The sequence below is a fragment of the Haematobia irritans genome, chromosome 4 (genome assembly GCF_050003625.1).
Source record: "Haematobia irritans isolate KBUSLIRL chromosome 4, ASM5000362v1, whole genome shotgun sequence".
In the NCBI taxonomy this organism is placed as follows: domain Eukaryota; kingdom Metazoa; phylum Arthropoda; class Insecta; order Diptera; family Muscidae; genus Haematobia; species Haematobia irritans.
The window spans coordinates 26,848,118-26,865,108 of NC_134400.1; the positions used below are offsets into that span (position 1 = coordinate 26,848,118).

General features: G+C 32.9%; 1 protein-coding gene across 2 annotated transcripts in view; it reads right to left on the bottom strand.

Annotated features, from left to right (window-relative positions):
* Positions 1-16,991, bottom strand: part of LOC142232652 (uncharacterized) — an 89,075-nt gene that overhangs the window by 17,930 nt on the left and 54,154 nt on the right. The window contains exon 2 of one of the 2 annotated variants that reach the window (XM_075303294.1): positions 9,319-9,539. The exons of the other annotated variant lie outside the window; for it this stretch is intronic. The gene's annotated coding sequence lies outside the window, so the exon portion shown is untranslated. The remainder of the gene's footprint in view (positions 1-9,318; positions 9,540-16,991) is intronic. 2 annotated transcript variants of the gene reach the window in all.

Sequence of the window (16,991 nt, forward strand, 5' to 3'; positions counted from 1 at the left end):
TTGAAAAAAATACCGATTTGACCAAAATGGGCCAAAATCAACCAAATTGCATTTGGTCCGACCGACGGACCAAATTTAAAAATTAATAATAAAAACTAATAATATACTCTGATGGGGGCTATATCTAAAAGTAGATCGATATGGTCCAGTTGCAATACATCAATAACAAATACTACTTGAGCCGATAGCTTGTTTCATTTAGAAGTTACGATTTAGAATTTCACCACGAACCAGAACTTATGATGACAAAGTTAGTAAAGGGTGATACGGTCAAAATTTGGTCAAGGGAAAACGCGTGTAAATCGGTGAAATCGTTTATTTAAAAAATCAAATTAAATTTCTTTTTCAAGTTCAATTAGTATAAAATTCAGGAAAAATATTCAGTTAGGCTTTCGCTTTTCCAAATCCGAATTGCCGGGCCTCACGCTTGACACCTGCCATCAGATTTTGTACAGCCACCTTGTCCACCTTCTTCGCCTCAGAAAGCCAGTTTGCCTTGAACTGCTGCGTACCACTCCATGGCCTTTTTACCGTAATGGCAAGATGCCAAATCCGGCCAAAACAGTACGGAACAACCGTGTTTCTTCAGGAAAGGCAGCAGACGTTTATTCAAACACTCTTTCACGTAAATTTCTTGGTTGACAGTCCCGGAAGCTATGAAAATGCTGCTTTTCAAGCCACAGGTACAGATGGCTTGCCAAACCAGATATTTCTTTGCGAACTTTGACAGTTTTATGTGCTTGAAAATATCTGCTACCTTTCCCCTTCCTGTCCCGGAAGCTGCTTGTAGTCGGCTTTGACGTAGGTTTCGCCGTCCATTACCACGCAGTCAAACTTCGTCAGCATCGTCGTGTACAGCCTCCGGGATCGCGCTTTGGCCGTTGTATTTTGTTTATCATCGCGATTTGGAGTCACTACCTTCTTGTAAGTCGATAGTCCGGCTCGTTTTTTGGCTCGATGCACGGTTGTAGACGATACACCCAGCTTATTTGCGGCATCTCGGAGAGAGAGGTTAGGGTTTCGCTTGAAACTACCGGCAACTCTCTTTGTCGTCTCAGCGCCTTCCGGTTTTCGATTTCCCCCCGATCCAGACTTCCTGGCTGTCGACAAACGTTCCCCAAACACTTTAATTACATTTGTAACGGTTGATTTGGCAACTTTTAGCGATTTTGCCAGCTTTGCGTGCGAGTAGCTCGGATTTTCGCGATGCGCGAGCAAAATTTTGATACGCTGCTCTTCTTGCTTGGACGGCATTTTGACAACTGAAGAGTGAATTCCAAAATCAAAATAGGAGCAACATTCTACACACACACACCTTCAAAATGAGGGGTGTTCAGGTTTTTTAAATGCAAAATTGAAAGAAATACGTCAAGTTTATATTGACCAAATTTTGACCGTATCACCCTTTATACCCCATATAAAAAATGATGGCGGGTCCCTGTTCACTTGTAATTTATATATACGCGGAAATCGATATTTCGATATGTTACGGAATAGTAAACTTTTTATACCACCATGCTGTAATGGTGGGTTCAATAAAGTTATTCAACACACATTTAAAAAATTATTGCAGTTATGGTGAAATATTACAAGAGGTTTGTGTCTCTAATATTTTGTGTATGAAATACATAAACATTTGAATTCAACTTGGCCTATACTGTGGACTGTGAAAACAGTTTGAATTATTGGAGATTTTAAATATAGTTTTTATTTATAGTTCATATCTATATATATATGGCGTATGCTTTATTGTGAAGTAAACGCAAGCGTTTGAAAAACATGTCAATACCGCACTTTTGTGTATGAAATCAAGCATTAGAGCTCTCTATATAAAGGGTGATTCTTTTGAGGTTAGGATTTTCATGCATTAGTATTTGACAGATCACGTGGGATTTCAGACATGGTGTCAAAGAGAAAGATGCTCAGTATGCTTTGACATTTCATCATGAATAGACGAACGATCTGCCACAACGTCGAATTTTCAGTGAATGGGCCCTAGAAAAGTTGGCAGAAAATCCGCTTTTTTATCGACAAATTTTGTTCAGCGATGAGGCTCATTTCTGGTTGAATGGCTACGTAAATAAGCAAAATTGCCGCATTTGGAGTGAAGAGCAACCAGAAGCCGTTCAAGAACTGCCCATGCATCCCGAAAAATGCACTGTTTGGTGTGGTTTGTACGCTGGTGGAATCATTGGACCGTATTTTTTCAAAGATGCTGTTGGACGCAACGTTACGGTGAATGGCGATCGCTATCGTTCGATGCTAACAAACTTTTTGTTGCCAAAAATGGAAGAACTGAACTTGGTTGACATGTGGTTTCAACAAGATGGCGCTACATGCCACACAGCTCGCGATTCTATGGCCATTTTGAGGGAAAACTTCGGAGAACAATTCATCTCAAGAAATGGACCGGTAAGTTGGCCACCAAGATCATGCGATTTGACGCCTTTAGACTATTTTTTGTGGGGCTACGTCAAGTCTAAAGTCTACAGAAATAAGCCAGCAACTATTCCAGCTTTGGAAGACAACATTTCCGAAGAAATTCGGGCTATTCCGGCCGAAATGCTCGAAAAAGTTGCCCAAAATTGGACTTTCCGAATGGACCACCTAAGACGCAGCCGCGGTCAACATTTAAATGAAATTATCTTCAAAAAGTAAATGTCATGGACCAATCTAACGTTTCAAATAAAGAACCGATGAGATTTTGCAAATTTTATGCGTTTTTTTAAAAAAAAAAGTTATCAAGCTCTTAACAAATCACCCTTTATATGCTTTCACATAATATCACACTTTGTCACTGCGTTTGTAACGCGTAGAAATATTGATCTCAGACCACGGATCCCACACTCAAAAAAAGCATGCCCGGTTCCAAAGATGTTGTTTTTACTTTAAAAAAAATTGGTATTGATTCCGAGCCAAAGAAGCGGAGAATACGAGGGCGGTTCGGAAACTTCTTAGCCTATCAAGGAAAGAGAATAGTTAGTTTTTCAAAATTTGTGTATACCCTCCACCGTAGGATAGGAGTGTATTAACTTTGCCATTCCGTTTGTAACACATCGAAATATTGCTCTAAGACCCCATAAAGTATATATATTCTGGGTCCTGGTGAAATTCTGAGTCGATCTGAGCATGTCCGTCCGTCCGTCCGTCTGTTGAAATAACGCTAACTTCCGAACGAAACAAGCTACCTACTTGAAACTTGCCACAAGTGGTTGTTATTGATGTAGGTTGGATGGTATTGCAAATGGGCCATATCGGTCCACTTTTACGTATAGCCCCCATATAAACGGACCCCCAAATTTGGCTTGCCGATCCTCTAAGAGAAACAAATTTCATCCGATCCGGCTGAAATCTTGTACATGGTGTTAGTATATGGTCTCTAACAACCATGCAAAAATTGGTCCCTATCGGTCCATAATTATATATAGCCTCCATATAACCCGATCCCCCGATTTGGCTTGCGGAGCCTCTAAGAGAAGCAAATTTCATCCGATCCGGCTGAAATTTAGTACATGGTGTTTCTATATGGTCTCTAATGACCATGCAAAATTGGTCCACATCGGTTCATAATTATAAAGGGTGATTCTTTTGAGGTTAGGATTTTCATGCATTAGTATTTGACAGATCACGTGGGATTTCAGACATGGTGTCAAAGAGAAAGATGCTCAGTATGCTTTGACATTTCATCATGAATAGACTTACTAACGAGCAACGCTTGCAAATCATTGAATTTTATTACCAAAATCAGTGGCAGAAAATCCGCTTTTTTATCGACAAATTTTGTTCAGCGATGAGGCTCATTTCTGGTTGAATGGCTACGTAAATAAGCAAAATTGCCGCATTTGGAGTGAAGAACAACCAGAAGCCGTTCAAGAACTGCCCATGCATCCCGAAAAATGCACTGTTTGGTGTGGTTTGTACGCTGGTGGAATCATTGGACCGTATTTTTTCAAAGATGCTGTTGGACGCAACGTTACGGTGAATGGCGATCGCTATCGTTCGATGCTAACAAACTTTTTGTTGCCAAAAATGGAAGAACTGAACTTGGTTGACATGTGGTTTCAACAAGATGGCGCTACATGCCACACAGCTCGCGATTCTATGGCCATTTTGAGGGAAAACTTCGGAGAACAATTCATCTCAAGAAATGGACCGGTAAGTTGGCCACCAAGATCATGCGATTTGACGCCTTTAGACTATTTTTTGTGGGGCTACGTCAAGTCTAAAGTCTACAGAAATAAGCCAGCAACTATTCCAGCTTTGGAAGACAACATTTCCGAAGAAATTCGGGCTATTCCGGCCGAAATGCTCGAAAAAGTTGCCCAAAATTGGACTTTCCGAATGGACCACCTAAGACGCAGCCGCGGTCAACATTTAAATGAAATTATCTTCAAAAAGTAAATGTCATGGACCAATCTAACGTTTCAAATAAAGAACCGATGAGATTTTGCAAATTTTATGCGTTTTTTTTTTAAAAAAAGTTATCAAGCTCTTAACAAATCACCCTTTATATAGCCCCCATATAAACCGATCCGCCGATTTGGCTTCGAAGCCTCTAAGAGAAGCAAATTTCATCCGACCTGGCTAAAATTTGGTACATGGTGTTAGTATATGACCATATTTATGTATAACCCCCATATAAACCGATCACCAGATTTGACCTCCGGAACCTCTTGGAAGGCCAAAATTCTTCTGATTCAGTTGAAATTTGGTACGTGGCGTTAATATATGGCCTCAAACACCAATGCAAAAATTGGTCGAAATCGGTCCATAATTATATATAGCCCCCATATAAACCTATCCCCAGATTTTACCTCCGGTGCCTTTTGGAGAAGCAAAATTCATCCGATCTGGTTGAAATTTAGTACGTGGTGGTAGTATATGATATTTAACAACCATGCCAAAAGTGGTTCATATCAGTCCATAATCATATATAGCCCCCATATAAATCGATCCCGAAATTTGGTTTTGGAGCCACTTGGAGGAGCAAATTTCATTCGAGTCCCTTGAAATTTGGTACATTGTGCTAGTATATAGCCGTTAATAACCATGCCTAACTAGGTCCATATCGGTCTATAGTTATATATAGCCCTCAGATAAATCGATCCCTAATCACACAAAAATTGGTCCATATCAAGTTCATAATTTCCCCCTTTTTCAATTCCGGCTCTCTACGTACCGTGCAAAAGTCTATATCGATTCGTAATTATTTGTAGACTTACCTATACATATCTTTTTTTGTGTAATATATACCACGTATGGACTAACTCACAATTTAGAAAACGATGTTAAGAAGTTTTAAGATACCACAACCCAATTATTTCGATTGTGGATGGCAGTCTTTCGTAGAAGTTTCTACTCAATCCATGGTGGAAGGTACATAAGATTCGGCATGGCCGGACTCTGTACTCTGAATTTATGTTATTGTTTTATCCTTTTGCAGATAGTCAATCAATAAAATACCTTTGGAGTCCCAAAAAACCGTTGCCATAACCTTACCAGCTGTTTGAATTGTTTTTGCCTTCTTTGGGGCACTTCCTCCAGCTTCTGTCCATTGTTTGGATTGTTCTTTTGTCTCTGATGTATTGTGTGGTGGATCCATGTCTCATCAATAGTTATGAAACGATGCTTAAAATCCATTTTATTTCGCTTAAAACGATCCACACAAGCTTGAGAAATGTTCATTCTTATGCGTTTTTGATCGACTGTTAACAAATGCGGCACCCACCTTGCAGAAAGCTTTTTCGTCTGTGGTTCTTCATGCAAAATTAAATGGACTCGATCATATGAGATGTCTGCGATATTAGCAATTTCACGCACTTTTATTCGTCGATCATTTAATACCATGAAATAAAATTTTATATGGATACATAATATAATTTTATAGATATAGAATTTTGATATTATATTTTATAGGAACAAAATTTTGACAAAATTTTCTATGGAAATTAATTTTTTACAAAATTTTCTATAGAAATAAAATTTTGAGAAAAGTTTCTATCGAAATAAAATCTTGGCAAGATTTTCTGTAGAAATAAAATTTTGGCAAGATTTTCTGTAGAAATAAAATTTTGGCAAGATTTTCTGTAGAAATAAAATTTTGGCAAGATTTCCTGTAGAAATATAATTGTGACAAAAATAAAATTTTCTACAGAAATAAAATTTTGATAATATTTTCTACAGAAATAAAATGTTGACAAAATTTTCTATAGAAATACAATTTTGACAAACTTTTCTATAGAAATAGAATTTTGACAAAATTTTCTATAGAAATACAATTTTGACAAACTTTTCTATAGAAATAGAATTTTGACAAAATTTTCTATAGAAATACAATTTTGACAAACTTTTCTATAGAAATAGAATTTTGACGAAATTTTCTATAGAAATAAAATTTTGACAAGATTTTCTGTAGAAATAAAAATTTGAAAAAAATTTCTAAAGAAATAAAATTTTATATAGATACATAATATAATTTTATAGATATAGAATTTTGATATTATATTTTATAGGAACAAAATTTTGACAAAATTTTCTATGGAAATTAATTTTTTACAAAATTTTCTATAGAAATAAAATTTTGACAAAATTTCTATGGATATAAAACATTTCTATGGAATATAGAAATAAAATTATGACAAAGATTTGTATAGAAATAAAATTTTGACAAAACTTTCTATAAAAATAAAATTTCGACAAAATTTTCTATAGAAATAAAATTTTGACAAAATTTTTTATAGAAATAAAATTTTGACAAGATTTTCTGTAGAAATAAAAATTTGAAAAAAATTTCTATAGAAATAAAATTTTGACAAAATTTTCTATACTAATAAAATTTTTACGAGATTTTCTGTAGAAATAAAAATTTGAAAAAATTTTCTTAAGAAATTAAATTTTATATAGATATATAATATAATTTTATAGACATAGAATTTTGATATTATATTTTATAGGAACAAAATTTTGGCAAATTTTTTTAAATTAAATTAAATTTAAAAAAAAAAAATTGATAAAATTTTAATAAAAATAAAATTTTGACAAACTTTTCTATAGAAATAGAATTTTGACAAAATTTTCTATAGAAATAAAATTTTGACAAATTTTCTATGGAAATAAAACATTTCTATGGAATATAGAAATAAAATTATGACAAAAATTTATACAGAAATAAAATTTTGACAAAACTTTCTATAGAAATAAAATTTTGACAAAATATTCTATAAAAATAAAATTTTGACAAAATTTTCTATAGAAATACAATTTTGACAAACTTTTCTATAGAAATAAAATTTTGACAAAATATTCTATAAAAATAAAATTTTGACAAAATTTTCTATAGAAATAAAATTTTGATAACATTTTCTATACTAATAAGATTTTGACAAGATTTTCTGTAGAAATAAAAATTTGAAAAAATTTTCTAAAGAAATAAAATTTTATATAGATACATAATATAATTTTATAGATATAGAATTTTGTTATTATATTTTATAGGAACAAAATTTTGACAAAATTTTCTATGGAAATTAAATTTTTACAAAATTTTCTATAGAAATAAAATTTAGACAAAATTTCTAGGGAAATAAAACATTTCTATGGAATATAGAAATAAAATTATGACAAAGATTTATATAGAAATAAAATTTTGATAAAACTTTCTATAGAAATAAAATTTCGACAAAATTTTCTATAGAAAAAAAATTTTGACAAATTTTTTTATAAAAATAAAATTTTGACAAGATTTTCTGTAGAAATAAAAATTTGATAAAATTTTCTATAGAAATAAAATTTTGACAAAATATTCTATACTAATAAAATTTTTACGAGATTTTCTGTAGACATAAAAATTTGAAAAAATTTTCTAAAGAAATAAAATTTTATATAGATATATAATATAATTTTATAGACATAGAATTGTGATATTATATTTTATAGAAACAAAATTTTGACAAATCTTTCTAAATTAAATTAAATTTTTAAAAAAATTGATAAAACTTTCATAAAAATAAGATTTTGACAAACTTTTCTATAGAAATAGAATTTTGACAAAATTTTCTATAGAAATAAAATTTTGACAAATTTTCTATGGAAATAAAACATTTCTATGGAATATAGAAATAAAATTATGACAAAAATTTATATAGAAATAAAATTTTGACAAAACTTTCTATAGAAATAAAATTTTGACAAAATATTCTATAAAAATAAAATTTTGACAAATTTTCTATAGAAATAAAATTTTGACAAAACTTTCTATAGAAATAAAATTTCGACAAAATATTCTATAAAAATAAAATTTTGACAAAATTTTCTGTAGAAATAAAATTTTGACAAGATTTTCTGTAGAAATAAAAATTTGAAAAAATTTTCTAAAGAAATAAAATTTTATATAGATACATAATATAATTTATAGATATAGAATTTTGATATTATATTTTATAGGAACAAAATTTTGACAAATTTTTCTAAATTAAATTTTTAAAAAATTAAATTTTTAAAAAAATTGATAAAATTTTCTTAAAAATAAAATTTTGACAAACTTTTCTATAGAAATAGAATTTTGACGAAATTTTCTATAGAAATAAAATTTTGACAAATTTTCTATAGAAGTAAAATTTTAACAAAATCTTCTATAGAAATAAAATTTTGACAAATTTTTTAAAGAAGTAAAATTTTGACACAATTTTCTATTGAACTAAAACTGACAAAATTTTCTACAGAAATAAAATTTTGACAAAATTTTCTACAGAAATAAAACTTTTCTACAACTTGTTACAAAATTTTCTATAGAAATAAAATTTTGACAAATTTTCTATAGAAGTAAAATTTTGACAAAATCTTCTATAGAAATAAAATTTTGACAAATTTTCTATAGAAGTACAATTTTTAAAAAATGTTCTACAGAACTAAAATTGTGACAAAATTTTCTACAGAAATAAAATTTTGACAAAATTTTGTACAGAAATAAAATTTTCTATAGAGGTAAAATGTTGAAATTTTCAATAGAAATAAAATTTTGAAACTTAAATTGAGATTCACTTAAAATATTATTCATGATGTAGGATATATGGGATTTTTCCATTACAAACAGGGACACCGTTATTATTTATCCATTATTCTCTTTGTTCTTCATTGTCCATATCGAAAACAATTTAATTTATGCCACCAAATATCTGCCTCATTGCATGAATTGTAGGTGTCATTTGTCATTATTGCCACGGCAATGTTGGACAACATTACGCCATTAAAAGCCTACAACATTTCACTATTTTGGAATTCCCTTTGTGTTCGTTGGACAGACGTTGCATTTATTACCACCTCAAAAGACCGCCCAGGAAGCTGGCAATCGTTGTAAGATATTCAGTAATCCGGAAAAGGGTATTTTCCAATAATTTCACTATGGTCCTTTCAATGTTGCACACCCGCCAATTGTTCTTTTATTGACTTAAGAGCAAGCTATGAAATCTTTTATTATTCAGTTTTGTTTTTTGTTGTAAATCACAAAGGAACAGAAAGAGCACGAGGGAAACGACGGAGGCCTGGAAATATGAGAAAACCAAATGAAGATTTTTTAATCATCGTAAAAAGGCGGAAATAAAGTTAATGTTTGCATTTGCCATCCAAAGTCCTGGTTGGCCTATTGAGATGCACTGATTCACAACCACCCATCAAACAGAATATCAATGTGCATCATTCATTGAGTCAGCCATCCAAGCTAAGGATGCTGAATCAATTCATAATCATATTGATTATCATCGATGAGGGGGTGGGTGGTTTGGGAGAGGGAGTGTGGCAGGCTATATGCCGGTGTCTCACCAATCTTTCAACTTTACTTTTTAATATGGAATTTCTTAAACTTTTGTAAGAAATTCAATTTGCATTATGCCAGCAAGCAAAGTAGAAATTTCATGGGCGTAGTAGCAAGATTGCTGATTTTTTTAGAATTCTTTAAAATTTTCAAAAGACCATTTTTCGAATTATTAAATATGTCAAACATTACCAATTTCATTGAAATTGCGGCTTCATTCTACACAGAAAGAAGTAAATACGGCCGAATTAAGAAAAAAATTGTGACAAAATTTTCTATAAAAATAAAATTTTGACAAAATTTTCTATAAAAAAAAATTGACAAAATTTTCTATAAAAATAAAATTTTGACAAAATTTTCTATAGAAATAAAATTTTGAAAAAATTTTCTATAGAAATAAAATTTTGAAAAAATTTTCTATAGAAATAATATTTTGACAAATTTTTCTATAGAAATAAAATTGTGACAAAATTTTCTATATAAAGAAAATGTTGACAAAATTTTCTATAGAAATAAAATGTTGACAAAATTTTCTATATAAAGATAATGTTGACAAAATTTTCTATAGAAATAAAATTGTTACAAAATTTTCTATATAAAGAAAATGTTGACAAATTTTTCTTTAGAAATAAAATTTTGACAAAATTTTCTATAGAAATAAAATTTTGACAAAGTTCTCTATAGAAATAAAATTGTGACAAAATTTTCTATATAAGACAAGTATATACGGCCGTAAGTTCGGTCAGGCCGAAGCTTGTGTACCCTCCACCATGGATTGCGTAGAAACTTCTTCTAACACTGCCATCCACAATCTAATTACTTAAGTTGCGGTAACGCTTGCCGATGGCTGGGTATCTTAAAACCTCCTAACACCGTATTCTAAATTGTATGTAAGTCCATACGTGGTATATATTAAATCAAAAAAGATCGATCAAATACGTATTTAATTCAGTTTGACAAAATTTTCTATAGGCATAAAATTTTGACCAAATTTTCTAGAGAAATAAAATTTCCACAAAATTTCCTATAGAAATAAAATTTTGATAAAATTTTCTATAGAAGAAAATTTTGACAAAAATTTCTACAGAAATAAAATAAAATATTGGTAGATTATTTGTGGCTCGAGTGGCAACCATGATTATGAACCGAATAAAATTTTAACAAAATTTTCTATAGAAATAAAATTTTGACAAAATTTTCTACAGAAATAACATTTTGACAATGATGAAAATTTGATTATGAACCGAATAAAATTTTAACAAATTTTCTATAGAAATAAAATTTTGGTAGATTATTTTTGGCTCGAGTGGCAACCATGATGATTGGAGATCGGCCATATATAACTATAGACCGATATGGACCAATTTTGGTATGGTTGTTAGCGGCCATATACTAACACCACGTTCCAAATTTGAACCGGATCGAATGAATTTTCCTCCTCCAAGAGGCGCCGGAGGTCAAATCTGGAGAACGTTTTATATGGGGGCTATATATAATTATGGACCGATATGGACTAATTCTGGCACGGTTATTAAAGATCATATGCTAACACCATGTTCCAAATTATAACCGGATTGGATGAAATTTTCTTCTCTTGGAGACTTCGCAACCCAAATCTGGGGATCAGTTTATATGGGGGCTATATATAATTATGGACCGATGTGAACCAATTTTTGCATGGTTGTTAGAGACCATATACCAACACCATGTACCAAATTTCAGCCGGATCGGATGAAATATGCTTCCGTTAGAGGCTCCACAAACCAAATCTGAGGGTCCCTTTATATGGGGGCTATACGTAAAAGTGGACCGATATGGCCCATTTTCAATACCATCCGACCTACATCAATAACAACTACTTGTGCCAAGTTTCAAGTCGATAGCTTGTTTCGTTCGGAAGTTAGCGTGATTTCAACAGACAGACGGACGGACGGACATGCTTAGATCGACTCAGAATTTCACCACGACCCAGAATATATATACTTTATGGGGTCTTAGAGCAATATTTCGATGTGTTACAAATGGAATGAAAAAGTTAATATACCCCCATCTTATGGTGGAGGGTATAAAAATGTTGACAAAATTTTCTTTGGAAATAAAATTTTGACAAAATTTTCTATAGAAATAAAATTTTGACAAAATTTTCTATAGAAATAAAATGTTGACAAAATTCTCTATAGAAATAAAATGTTGAAAAAATTTTCTATAGAAACAAAATTTTGACAAAATTTTCTATACAAATATATTCAACACAAAACATTTGTTTCGAATAAAACATTTTTTTTATACTAACCACAAAAATTTGATCAACAACATCAAAATAATATTTTTTTAAGTTGGTAGACTTTTGATAAACTTTTCTTAAAATTTTGGTAGATTATTTTTGGCACGAGTGGCAACCGCATCTTCAGTGCATCATAGCGAAGGAGCCTGCTACCCAAGTAAGCGGTGAAAGAGCATTCTCTGCTCCTAAATTTGTAACGAGCGACCTGCGTTCCGAAGAAAAAAATAAAACTCCAAAAAAGAGAATTATTTTCTGAAGGAAAAAATAAAACTCATAAGAAGAGATTTATTTATGACCTTTATTTTGACGTTAAAAAATAACCGTTAACTTTGGAGTTGAGAGCATTTTTTAATATCGCCATCGATTCTGAATGAGCTTTCCGAGATGAATCTATTGGTATATGACAGTTGACTCTAACATGAAGAGTTTTTGAGTTTAAATTTTCTGAATAACAGTTATTTACGGTCCCTGATATATTCCTGATCGGGGAGAAATTCTAAGATGATATAACGATGTCCGTCTGTCTATCTGTCTGTTGTAATCAATAATAAAGCTATTGTGCTGAAATTTTACACAAACCCGTCTTTTGTCTGTAGCCAGGTTAAGTTCGAAGTTGGGGTTTATTGGTGCAGATTTTGATATAGCTCCCATTTTTATACCCTCCACCATCGTAACACATCGAAATATTGCTCCATAAAGCTAACGACTTGAAACTTAGCACAAGTAGTTTTTATTGATGTAGGTCGGATGGATATTGCAAATGGGCCATATCGGACCACTTTTACGTATAGCCCCCATACAAACCGATCCCCAGATTTGGCTTGCGGAGCCTCATAGAGAAGCGAATTGCATCTTATGTGGTTGAAATTTGGTACGTGGTGTTAGCATATGGTCTCTAATAACCTTGCAAAAATTGGGACATATCTGTCCATACCCAGCAAAAAAATTGGAAGTTGTTCCACAAACATTCCTTTTAAAGCCCATCCCAGAATCCCCCATCGAGTTTTTGCAACTTCTGATGCAGTCCTTTTGGACTAGTCCACAAAAATTTCTTCTAGAGCGCATCTTGGAATCCCCCAATGATTTTTTTCCACTTCCGATGCAGTCCTTTTTGACAAGTGCACAAACATTTCTTCTAAAGCGCATCTTGGGATCCCCCAATGATTTTTTTCTACTTCCGATGCAGCCCTTGTGGACAAGTATTAGAAATAACGCAATCAGGCTATTTTAAGAGCAGATTTTGGACAATTAAATTTTACAAAAAAAGAAAACTAATAAAAAAACTTAAAAAAAAACATTGAAAATTGAAATTTGTTACGTGGTGTTAGAATATGGTATCTAACAACCATGCAAAAATTGGTCCATATCGGTCCATAATTATATATAGCCCCCATATTAACCGATTCACAGATTTTGCTTGCGGAGCTCTAAGAGAAGCATATTTCATCCGATCTGATTTCATCTCCGTATATTATATATAGCCGATCCCCAATCACACAAAAATTGATCCATATCGGTTCATAATCATGGCTGCCACTCGAGCCAAAAATAATCTACCAAAATTTTATTTCTATAGAAAATTTTGTCAAAATTTTATTTCTATAAAAAAATTTTGTCAAAATTTTATTTCTATAGAAAATTTTGTCAAAATTTTATTTCTATAGAAAATTTTGTGAAAATTTTATTTCTATAGAAAATTTTGTCCAAATTTTACTTCTATAGAAAATTTTGTCCAAATTTTACTTCTATAGAAAATTTTGTCCAAATTTTACTTCTATAGAAAATACAGGGTGATACTGTCAAAATTTGGTCAAGGGAAAACGTGTGTAAATCGGTGAAATCGTTTATTTAAAAAATCAAATTAAATTTCTTTTTCAAGTTCAATTAGTATAAAATTCAGGAAAAATATTCAGTTAGGCTTTCGCTTTACCAAATCCGAATTGCCGGGCCTCACGCTTGACACCTGCCACCAGATCGTGTACAGCCACCTTGTCCACCTTCTTCGCCGCAGAAAGCCAGTTTGCCTTGAACTGCTGCTCGTCCTTAGCAGTTTTTTTGGTCTTCTTTAGGTTCCGCTTGACAATAGCCCAGTATTTCTCAATTGGGCGGAGCTCTGGCGTGTTGGGAGGGTTCTTGTCCTTGGGAACCACCTGCACGTTGTTGGCGGCGTACCACTCCATGGCCTTTTTACCGTAATGGCAAGATGCCAAATCCGGCCAAAACAGTACGGAACAACCGTGTTTCTTCAGGAAAGGCAGCAGACGTTTATTCAAACACTCTTTCACGTAAATTTCTTGGTTGACAGTCCCGGAAGCTATGAAAATGCTGCTTTTCAAGCCACAGGTACAGATGGCTTGCCAAACCAGATATTTCTTTGCGAACTTTGACAGTTTTATGTGCTTGAAAATATCTGCTACCTTTCCCCTTCCTTTTGCTGTATAAAACTCCTGTCCCGGAAGCTGCTTGTAGTCGGCTTTGACGTAGGTTTCGTCGTGCATTACCACGCAGTCAAACTTCGTCAGCATCGTCGTGTACAGCCTCCCGGATCGCGCTTTGGCCGTCGTATTTTGTTTATTATCGCGATTTGGAGTCACTACCTTCTTGTAAGTCGATAGTCCGGCTCGTTTTTTGGCTCGATACACGGTTGTAGACGATATACCCAGCTTATTTGCGGCATCTCGGAGAGAGACCAAATTTTGACCGTATCACCCTTTATTGTCAAAATTTTATTTTGTCAAAATTTTATTTCTATAAAATTTTTTGTAAAACTTAATTATATACGTATTTGATAGGCCTATTTTAGTTTAATATATATAACGTATGGACTACCTTGCAATTTAAAAGGCGGTGTTAGGAAGTTTTAAGATACCTTGCCATCGGCAAGGGTTACCGCAACCCAAATATTTCGATAGTGGATGGCAGTCTTCAGTAGAAGTTTTTACGCAATCCATGGTGGAGGGTACATAAGCTTCGGCCTGGCCGAACTTACGGCCGTATATACTTGTTTAGTTTAATATATACCACGTATGGACTACCTTGCAATTTAGAAGGCGGTGTTAGGAAGTTTTAAGATACCTTGCCATCGGCAAGTGTTACCGCAACCCAAGTAATTCGATTGTGGATGACAGTCTTCAGTAGAAGTTTTTACGCAATCCATGATGGAGGGTACATAAGCTTCGGCCTGGCCGAACTTACGGCCGTATATACTTGTTTTGTTTCAAATTGGTTAAAAACAGTTTAAGAATTCATAAAATGGTACAATTTATTTAAATTTTGTCGAAAAAAATGCTAAACCATGGATTGCGTAGAAACTTTTACTGAAGACTGTCACCCACAATCGAATTACTTGGGTTGCGGTAACACTTGCCGATGGCAAGGTATCTTAAAACTTCCTAATACCGTAATATATACCACATAGTCCATATGTGGTATATATTAAACTAAAAAAGGCCGATTAAATACGTATATAATTAAGTTTAAAGTTTCTATAGAAATAAAATTTTGACAAAATAAAATTTTGACAACATTTTCTATAGAAGTAAAAGTTGGAAAAAATTTTCTATACAAATAAAATTTGGATACAATTTTCTATAGAAATAAAATTCTGACAAAATTTTCTGTAGAAATAAAATTTTGACAAAATTTTCTATAGAAATAAAATTTTGACAAAATGTTCTATAGAAATAAAATTTTGACAAAATTTTCTATAGAAATAACATTTCGACAATGTTTTCTATAAAAATAAAATTTTGGTAGATTCTTTTTGGCTCGAGTGGCAACCATGATTGTGAACCGATAAGGACTAATTTTTGTGTGATTGGGGATCGCCTATATATAACTATAGACCGATATGGACCAATTTTGGCATGGTTATTAGCGGCCTTATACTAACACCACGTTGCAAATTTAAACCGGATCGGATGAATTTTGCTCCTCCAAGAGGCTCTGGAGATCAAATCTGGAGAACTGCTATATATAATTATGGACCGATATGGACCAATTCTTGCGTGTTTGTTGGAGACCAGATTCTAACCCTACGTTCCAAATTTCAACCGGATCGGATGAATTTTGCTCCTCCAAGACAAATCTGGGGATCGATTTATATGGGGGCTGTATATAATTATGGACCGATATGGACCAATTCTTGCATGGTTGTTAGAGACCATATACTAACACCACGGACCAAATTTCAATCGGATCGGATGACTTTTGCTCCTCTAAGAGGCTGCGGAGGTCAAATCTGGGGATCGGTTTATATAGGGGCTATATATAATTATGGGCGGATGTGGATCAATTTCTGCATGGTCATTAGAGAACATATACCAACACCATGTTCCAAATTTCAGCCGGATCGGATGAAATTTGCTTCTCTTAGAGGCTCCGCAAGCAAATCGGGGGATCGGTTTATATAGGGGCTATATATAATTATGGACCGATGTGGACCAATTTTTGCATGGTTGTTAGAGACCATATACTAACACCATGTACCAAATTTCAGCCGAATCGGATGAAATTTAGTTCTCTTAGAGGCTCCGCAAGTCAAATCGGGGGATCGGTTTATATGGGGGCTGTATGTAATTATTGACCGATATGGACCAATTTTTGCATGGTTGTTAAAGACCATATACTAACACCATGTACCAAATTTCAGCCGGATTGGATGAAATTTGCTTCTCTTAGAGCAATCGCAAGCCAAATTTGGGGGTCCGTTTATATGGGGGCTGTATGTAATTATGGACAATTTTTGCATGGTTGTTAAAGACCATATACTAACACCATATACCAAATTTCAGCCGGATTGGATGAAATTTGCTTCTCTTAGAGCAATCGCAAGCCAAATTTGGGGGTCCGTTTATATGGGGGCTATACGTAAAAGTGGACCGATATGGACCAATTTTT